The sequence below is a fragment of the Chenopodium album genome, chromosome 9 (assembly GCF_948465745.1).
Source record: "Chenopodium album chromosome 9, dcCheAlbu1.1, whole genome shotgun sequence".
Taxonomy (NCBI): Eukaryota; Viridiplantae; Streptophyta; class Magnoliopsida; order Caryophyllales; family Amaranthaceae; genus Chenopodium; species Chenopodium album.
In genome coordinates this window covers 48,329,407-48,337,581 of record NC_137842.1, presented here as the reverse complement: position 1 = coordinate 48,337,581, position 8,175 = coordinate 48,329,407, and the positions used below count along the sequence as shown (strand labels likewise).

The 8,175-nt window shown below is 35.6% G+C and overlaps 1 long non-coding RNA gene across 1 annotated transcript; it reads right to left on the bottom strand.

Annotated features, from left to right (window-relative positions):
• Positions 1-5,271: 5,271 nt before the first annotated feature.
• Positions 5,272-7,896, bottom strand: LOC145559818 (uncharacterized). The gene is made up of 3 exons (XR_014092974.1): positions 7,727-7,896; positions 7,554-7,617; positions 5,272-5,501 (listed from the first exon to the last, which is right to left on the bottom strand). It is a non-coding gene; the product is annotated as an uncharacterized LOC145559818 (long non-coding RNA).
• Positions 7,897-8,175: the final 279 nt, after the last annotated feature.

The window sequence follows — 8,175 nt, the reverse complement described above, 5'->3', positions numbered from 1 at the left end:
TCCGAGAAAGAAGTTTAACTCTCCCATCATACTAATTTCGAATTCTCCACTCATTAAGTCAGCAAAATACTTACACAGAGATTCATTAGTTGCACCGAATAAAATATCATCAACATAAATTTGTACAACTAATATGTCAGTTCCATTTTATTTTAAAAACAATGTTTTATTAATTTTTCCATGTTTAAAACCATTTTTCAATAGGAACTTTGACAGTCTTTCATACCATGCTTTAGGAGTTTGCTTCAGCCCATAAAGAGCTTTATCAAGCTTGTAGACATGGTTTGGGAATTCTGGATTTTCAAATCCAGGAGGCTGTTCCACATAGACTTCTTCATCAATATATCCATTCAAAAATGCACATTTAACATCCATTTGGTACAGCCTAAATCCCATATAAGAACAAAATGTAATGAGTAAGCGTATAGCTTCTAACCTGGCTACAGGAGCAAATGTTTCTTCATAGTCAATACCTTCTTGTTGATTGAAACCTTGTACTACAAGCCTAGCTTTGTTCCTGACAATAATACCATGCTCATCTAGCTTGTTCCTAAACACTCATTTTAATCCAATTGTCTTCTTTTGTTTAGGTCTAGGTTCTAGATGCCATACTTTGTTTCTTTCAAACTCGTTAAGTTCAGCTTGCATAGCATTAATCCAGTCCGCATCAGTGAAAGCTTCAACATGGTTCTTAGGTTCCATTGACAATAGGAACGCATAAAATGCACAGAAGTTCCTAAGCTGAGATCTGGTATGTGTTCCTTTTGTGATATCACTCATGATTGCATCAACTGGATGAGATTTCTGATGTTTCCAAGGCTTTGGAGTAAAGTCTTTAATTGGATACAATCTTTCTTCATTGTTGGTGACTGGTTCAACTGTTGGAACTTCAACTTGATTTTCAATTTGAACTTCTTCTGGAACTTCTTGATCAGCTTCGTTCTGTTCTGGAACATGAGGAGTTCCTGTTGCATTTTCTAATATAGGATCTTCATTTGCTTCTGTATTTGCCTCATTTTCTTCCAGCTGCTTTTGTAATGATGTTGACTCTTCATCTTGATCTATCTTGCGAACAAGTCCAATTTCAAAGTCATCATCACTTTCCTGTACATCAATCAATTGTTCAGTTTCATCGAATATAATATGTACAAATTTCTCAACACACATTGTTCTCTTATTATAAACCCTATAAGCTTTACTATTTGAGGCATATCCTAAGAAAACAGCTTCATCACTTCTTTCATCAAACTTTCCTAAGTTTCTTTTACCATTATTATGAACAAAGCATTTACAACCAAAAGATCTGAGGTGAGAAATGTTAGGTTTTCTCCCTTTGATTAGCTTATAGGGAGTTTTGTTGGTGATGGCTCTAACATATACTCTGTTGAGAATATAGCATGCTTTAATAACTGCTTCTTCCCAGAAGTTTCTTGGCAGACCACTTGAGATTAGCATTGTTCTAGCCATGTCTTCAAGACTTCTATTCTTGCGTTCCACCACTCCATTTTGTTGTGGAGTTCTTGGTGCAGAAAAGTTGTGATCCATACCATGCTCAGTACAGAATTCATCAAATTTAGAATTTTTAAATTCTGTGCCATGATCTGATCTAAGGTGAATAAGTGGATTACCTGTTCTTCTCTATTCTTTCTTTACAAAGGCTACAAATTCATCAAATGTTTCATCTTTGCTAACAAGAAAGAAAACCCAATTAAATCTTGAAAAATCATCAACAATTACCATTACATATCTCTTACCACTTCTGCTTTGGATTCTCATAGGACCACATAGATCCATATGAATAAGTTCCAAAGGTCTTTTGGTGCTTACCATTTTCTTGGATTTGAAGGAACTTCGAGTCTGTTTTCCTCTAACACAAGCATCACATACTTTGTCATATAGGAACTTAATGCAAGGAAGACCTTCCACAAGTTCCTTAGCTCTAAGTTTATCGAGTAGTGTAAAGCTTGCATGACCAAATCTTTTATGCCATAATAAATGATCATTCTCAATAACACTGAGACATGTTAGACTGCTTTTAGGAACTTCGTTAAGATCCACAACATATGTGTTCCCTTTACGAGTTCCTTCTAAAATAATGTTCCCAGTGTCATTATGAATGATTCTATATTTATTTGAAGTAAAACTTACTGAGTTTCCTTTGTCACAAATTTGTGAAATGCTTAACAAGTTGTGTTTGAGACCCTCGACCAAAAATACATTATCAATAGCATGGGAACTTGACCTTCCTACTTTGCCAATGGCAATTATATCTCCTTTCATATTGTCACCAAAGGTCACAGTTCCTCCATAGTAGGCATCCAGTGAGAGAAATCTAGATTTGTCTCCAGTCATGTGCTTCGAACAACCACTGTCGAGGTACCAAGTGTTGTTCCCCTTCACCGGAACCTGCATGAAGAATTAAGCATTAGTATCAGGAACCCAGGTTTCCTTGGGTTCCTGTGTAATAGGAGTGGGATTATTTTTCATAACCCAAATTTGCTTAACATAATTTTTATTTTTCTGTGTACTACTTTCTCTCTTTAAACAATTCATCTGCTTATGTCCAGTTTTTCCACAGAAATGACAAACAATACTACTAGGAAAATTAACATACTTCTTTTCCTTTTGGAACTTCTTCTTGAAACCTAGTCCTTCTGTTCTTTTGGTCTGAGCATTAGTAATCCAGTCAGGAACTATGTACTCAACAGGTTTCTTACCTTTCTTAGCCTTCTCAAGTTCCCCCTCAAGTCTGGCTTTCTCCATTTTGACTTTCTCTAAATCCGATTTCAGTTTTTCAAAATTGGTGAATTGAGCTAGAGAAGGAACTTCAGAATTAGGTGAGTCTATTCCTGATTTTAACATAGAAAGTTCAACATTTAAGAGTATGTTATCATGCTTTAAGTTTTCTAAGATCTCTTTTAAAACACGATTGTCATCAAAAAGACTAAAGAATCTATATTGAATGTCAAATTTCATGTTGTCAGCCCACTCACTATTTTCTTGGTAAGTGATCAAAGCTTTATCACTTTGCTGTTTGGCTCTATGCAATTCTTTAAGCTCTTCTTGAATATCCAAGACAACATATATTAGATTCTTTTTAGAGAAATGTTCTAGATCTCTTTCAGAAAACCATACCTCAGCTTCAAGTTCCTTCAGCTTAGCCTTTTCATCTGTTTTTGCCATTAGGCATAGATGAGCTATTTCTTCAGGAGGTTAGTCTTCTTCTTCTTCTGTATCAGTATCTCCCTAGGCGGCTAGTATTGCTTTCTTCACATTGTCTTTGGTGAAGTAAGGCTTAAACACTCTAGATTCCTTGGATTGCTCCTTAGGTTTGTTCTTACCGTCCTTGAGTGGACAATCCTTAATGAAGTGATCTTTTACTCCACATTTGAAACAAGTAGTGTCTCTGGAACCAGTGAGCTTCTTGCTTCTATCAAACCTTCTATTATTCATCATCTTTTTGAATCGTTTGACTAACATAGCCATCTCCTCTTCATCAACTTCAGATTCCTCTGAGTCTAGAGCCTTTAGAGCAAGACTCTTGTTTTTGGAACTTTCGTTGTTAGAACTCAGATGCAATTCATGGGTCATAAGTGATCCAGCTAGTTGTTCCATATTGAACTTAGTGAAGTCCTTAGCTTCCTGCATGGCAGTAACTTTGGATCTCCATCGTTCATCCTGTGGAAGACTTCTCAAAATCTTTCTAACCTGTTCATCAATAGGAATGTGCCTGCCAAGGGAGTTTAATTCATTAATTATGTCGTTAAATCTGGTAAACATTTCTTCTATAGTTTCTTTGGACTGCATTTCAAACCTTTCATATCTAAACATCAGTAAATCAATTTTAGAACGTTTTACCTCGTTTGTTCCTTCATGAGTGACCTCGAGTAGATCCCAAATCTGTTTAGCAGTCTTGCACCCCATGATACGATTATGCTCATGAGGTCCAAGACCACAATGTAAATACTTTATTGCTAAAGCATTCATTTCGAGTTTATGATAATCTTCTTTGTCATAATCAGATATAAGTTTAGGAACTACCACATTTTTATCATTTGTTGCGTTTACCTCATAGTCACCAGCTTCAATAACACGCCAAACTTGGTAATTCTCAGCCTTAATGAAAATCTCCATTCTGTTCTTCCAGTAGGTATAAAACTTACCGTTAAACATAGGTGGACGTTGGGTTGAGTACCCTTCTTCAAGTTTTTCCTTGTAGTTCATTTCTCCTCAAGATCTTACTCAGCAAAATTATCTGCTTACACGTGAGAACCCTGCTGTGATACCAATTGTTAGTTGAAACGAACACTACAAGAGGGGGGGGGGGTGAATTGTAGTTTAGTTACTAATGACTACTTTTGCAAATTTAAAACAGAATATAAAAGGAACTTGATAGTGCACACACAGTTATACGAGGAAACCTTCCAGGGCCCAACTGGAAGTAAAACCTCGACCCTTCTAAGGGATTTCAAACACACAAACAATCCACTATAATAGGGCAATGATGAAATTACAAACCTATTATAATCCAGACCCTTATATACAAGTTCCAACTAGAACTTGTAGCACGGTAAGACTCAATCCTACCCAATTCAAATCCCCTGACTTGAATTCACTCGTACTCTCACAGTACCAATGCACTCTTTTTCACAAAATAATTTCTAATGTATGTGATTATAAATCTCATACACTCTCACCCAATTACCCAATCAATTACAATAAATAAGATGCCTAGAATATGTTAGGCAAGCTATGCATAAAACCCGAAACTAATATGACAAGATAAAGCTTGGCAAACTTACACTTTGATAAATCTCACAAGATTTTCTTCACGCATAAACTTACAAAAATCGAAAGCAGCTTTACCTCTACTATTTATACAAGTATAACTTGTATAGAAAGTAGGTTTTCAAAAGATAAAGATGTTAACTTTCCTTATCTCAAAATACGATTTTTGGTAAATCATTTTATTGAAGAAAAATCCTTTCCGAAAAATACAAGAAGATATATATAAAAGAATAATATCGTTTTGCAACTAATTTTAGGAAAATAAATTAAAACAAAATCTTTTTTCCAAAATCTATCTTTTTATATTTTTCCAATTTTATCTTTTTGCCAAATTATCTTGTCACGTCTCTAATAGATTTCATGCATATCATATTAACATATTTAACAATAAATCTAGAAGATAAAATCTTAACTAAATTAATATCTCAATGCCGCGCTTCTGTAATTCTGAATATCTTGGGATTCACGTAGGCCAGGAACAAGTTCCTGCTGTCCCTTAGTCTCCAGCTCACAACTGGAACTTTGCAGCCTAAGTTCCTTATGGAACTTACTGTCTTCAGTTTACAACCTTCAAGTTCCTGTTAGGGAACATTCCTGTTAAGGAATTTAGTTCTTGTTAGAGAACTCTTCTTCTGTTGATTAACTCTTTAGCTTAAAGATTCTTCAAGTCTTCATAATACAAGATGTTCTTCCTTCACCAAGGTCCATTTCTCCTGTACTTAAACACTTGTAAACCTTTAGTTGATTTTGCTTTAGTTTAAGTTCATCATCATCAAAACTTATAAGCTTCAACAAATTTCCTACAAAACTCAAGCAAAACTACAAAAACACTAGAAAACACAAATTAGTAATAAAAGCGGCCCTAAAGAGCCAAAAACACCACTAATTATGACCATGGGACGGGGGTAAAACACTATATAAATTGGACATATCATGCTACCAGGGTTATAATACCTAATTGCTTCAGCATAGTCCCAGACTCTTTTATACTGCTCAGCTGAGTCACCATGAATCATTTGCATAGCAAGCATCTTTACATAGTAGCACTTGTAATATCTAACCTCTAATCTTGTCACCCTTTTCACTCTTTTCATAAACTCAGACAACTTCCAGCTTGGTGTGTCTCTCCACTCATCTAGGAACCTCTCAGCCAAATACTGAGAAATGACCTTGTTGTTCTGATGTTGCCTTCCACAAATGTGCTCTAATTTAAGGCTCTTAAGCTGAAAGGTCTCCTCCCCTTTCAATTTCCTACCAGAAATCTTAAAATTGCATTTTCTTTCCTCTCCACAAGTGCACAACACTAATCTATATTTTTTCCACTCAAACTTACACCTATTCATACAATAAACTGACACCCTCTTCTTCCCATTATGCAAGTAGTAGTAGTTATAACTTTCAATTGCATGGAACCTAATAACTTTCCTAAAGATGTTAAAAGATGGGAACTTCAGTCCTAACACCAGTTTAATCCTCCCTTTAAAGTCTACTGATGGATTGAAAACAGGATACTGCATGCCCTGCTCATCATCACTACCATTGCAACTTCTAATTTCATCATCAGAGTCATTAAGATCAGCATCACTTCCTTCTAATATGTTCTTTGTATCCTCATTTGCTTTTGTCTGCTGCCTCACAACACTCCTAGTCACAATATGCCCAGCTGAACTAGTCACAATTTGCCCCCCCAAACTTCTGGAAATTATATCCTCTAATCCCTCTTCTACATTCTCAGCAAAGAGATCATCATCACTATCATCCTCATAGTCTCTGTCACTAAGTACAATATCACTGTCATCCTCATCAGATTCTTGAGTCAAAGAATCAGATTGACCAACATCCCCAGCAAATGAAGTACTCAAACTAGCCTCTCTCCATTTTTTAGATCTACTAGAATTTTTAGACCTAATTCTTTTTTCTGTGTTGGTAGTAGTGTTTAGTGTGGAGTGTGTTATGAAGGAAGAAGAAGAAAGAGGCAGAAGAGTTGAAGTTGTGTTGTTATCTTCACCAGATCTAGGGTTTTCACTATCACTTTGTGGACCCCCCAATGACTCACCCACACTCATGCTATCCCTGTGACCCCCACTTTCCACATCACCCTCAACTACCTGAACATTAGGATCATCTATATCAATTACTTTGACCATTTCAGCAGCCTCAACATGGGTGACATAAAGATTGTACCAACCATCCTTTTCAGGGGAATCTAAAAACTCAAGAATATCAGAGTCATCCTTTATCTCCTTCAGACCATTGTACAAAGTACACCCCTTCTTCCTAAACCAAATTTGTCCCACACTTTCATACTTTAACCCTTTCTTTATCCAATCAACAAATTCAAAATAGCAAACTTCATACACTGTGGGATGCAAAGCAAGACCATAATAATTATCCTTTCCCTTTTCATAAGTTGTTTTTTTTTACTGTTTTTTTAGTGACAAAGACTCCACCATAATACAATCTAATACTAATTGGACCTTCTATTAATCGAAACCAAGGAAAAAAAATATGTTATCCCTACCGTTAAACCTGTTCCAAATAAACAAATACACCTCATTTCAAACACAATACCACAAATACAGTAAAATAATGCCAAAAACAAATATTAATTAACCAACCCATTCACATAACCCAATCAACTGCTATAAACTAAATAAATCACTAATCTAATAGTACACAAACCCCAATTTCAAATATAATATGCTATTCACCTAATTGCATGAACACATTCATTATTCAATTGAAAAAAACGGAAGAAATCTCACTTGGGTTTTTGAATTACTATCCACTTGGTCCCCTCACCAGATCCACGTTTCACTTTCTCACTTGCTTTACCCATTTCAAGCAAACAAAAGTACAATTTTTTCGTCAGTAAAACAGAAGATGATGAACAGTGCAATTTTGAATGTATGAATTTAATTAACACTGTAAAACTTACCAAATTAGGGTCTTTATAGCAGCAAAATTAATACCCTCTGCAAAACGCCATTAATGTTCTTCGAAGCTCAGGGGAAGACGTCTAGTCAGTGTGGTTGGGAAAGAGATGCGTTAATAGAGGGAGATTAAGTGTTTAACTGAGTGAATGAATAGTACGAAGCTTAAGAAATTTGCCTTAGGTTAATTTTTTGGGATTTTTGGGAGAAATAAGGAAGAAGAAAGGATCATTAAATGTCACGTGCTGGTCACGTGACAAAGTCAACGACAGAAAGTTTGGTCAACGGCCACATTCCGTCAATAGGTAGTCCTTTACAACATTTTTCAAAAATGTGGTAGTCCTTTGCAACATATTTTTTAAAAGGTAGTTTTTCACAAAAAGTTGCTTATAAAAGGTAGTTTCTGACAAAAAATACCATGAGGAACAAGAAGGCCAGAAGCAGAGCTAGCCAT